Raw genomic sequence first — 1438 nt, 5'->3', positions numbered from 1 at the left:
CGTCAAGTGTCATCAAGCAGACGCCAACTCACAGTGAGTCATGTAACGGGGTAGAACTGCCCCAGGGGATTCTTATTTGCTTGTGTTTGTTCTATTATCGTTACAGAAGCAGATTGTCATGTCTTCCTCCCCAGGAGCTGTGGAGTAGATTTGAACCACCGCCTTTCGGTCAGCAGTGGAATGTCTAACCTTTGCAATGTGAACAAAGGAAACCACACTCCAGTGGGAGGGCGGAGAGGGGGGCAACAAGACAGGATGTCACTCCAGTGACTGAGGATGGGGACGCGACAGGCAGCTATAGGAGTGCTTGAGGTTGACTCTGGTTAAAAGATGAACTTAGCAGAGAAGAACACTCAAAAGAAAATTGTGAAAAAGCACAAACATCCCATTGACTCTTTGAGCATAGCACCTTTGAGAACCAACCTCTCTGCATTCTCAATATCCATATTTTCCACTTTCTAGTTTACTGACCTATCATTCAGTCTATATTTTTTGACCATTTGCCAGGGGACAAGTATAGATTTCAATAAAACTTTTTAAAAAGTTCACTACCGTGGAATCAATCCTGACTCGCAGTGACCCTATAGGACAGGGTAGAACTTCCCCTGTGGGCTTCTGAGGCTGTTGGAACCCCAAGGCATGGCCCCTACACAACCAGGGATCCCCTTGTTGTATAAAAGGAGAGCGGTTAGCACTCCCCTTGACTAGGCTGGAAGCAGCCTTTGGGCCTTACAATATGCATACAAGTATAGCTTTTAATTCGAGGGATAAAATGGGGCCACAAGACAGCCAAGATCCCGTCCCTCCTAAGACTGGTGCCTTCTAGGTAATTCCTCAGTCTGATGCTGAGACGTCTCTGCTAGGCCATAAAAACTCACTCACCACCTCGTTGGTCTCAGACTTGAGACCCAAACCAAACCTATTAGTCATTAAAATGCCAACATGGAAGGAATTACTACGTCCCGTCTACCATATGACTAAGGGTTTTCATATCTTTATAGTTGGCTGAGGAACAGGGCAGAGCAAAGCCTGCGGAAGAAACACTAGTGGCTCAGCCAGGAGCTGCCGGGGCCCAGACGAGCTGAGCTAACCAAGTAAGCAACCGACCGTAAAATCCCAACTCTTTAGGTAAAAATATTAGTAGCTGCTTACGTCAACTGGGGCTCTTGTTTGCAAGCAACAGAAACAGAGAGGTTCATTGAGCGGATACAGGATGCCATAAAGATTTGAATGAAGAGCTTCAGAGCCAGGCTTCAGAAAGGACAGAAACCCTAGTAGTGTTGGGAAGGACTTTCTGCGAATTCCGTGCCTTTTTTATTTTTTTAAGAGAATGGTCCCCCACCACATCTCTCTCTGTAATAAAGAAATAAACGCTGAGCATTGTAAAGCGGATGATGTCAGGTGCAGATCAGTTATAAGGTAACACCCAATCATTTGC

General features: G+C 45.9%; 1 pseudogene; it reads left to right on the top strand.

Moving 5' to 3' along the window:
- The first annotated feature begins 666 nt into the window (after positions 1 to 666).
- On the top strand, positions 667 to 758 carry LOC142437917 (U6atac minor spliceosomal RNA; annotated as a pseudogene).
- Positions 759 to 1438: the final 680 nt, after the last annotated feature.

This window comes from Tenrec ecaudatus, chromosome 1 (genome assembly GCF_050624435.1).
Source record: "Tenrec ecaudatus isolate mTenEca1 chromosome 1, mTenEca1.hap1, whole genome shotgun sequence".
NCBI classification, from domain to species: Eukaryota; Metazoa; Chordata; class Mammalia; order Afrosoricida; family Tenrecidae; genus Tenrec; species Tenrec ecaudatus.
The sequence above is the reverse complement of the archived record's forward strand: the minus strand, read 5'-3'. Positions and strand labels throughout refer to the sequence as shown.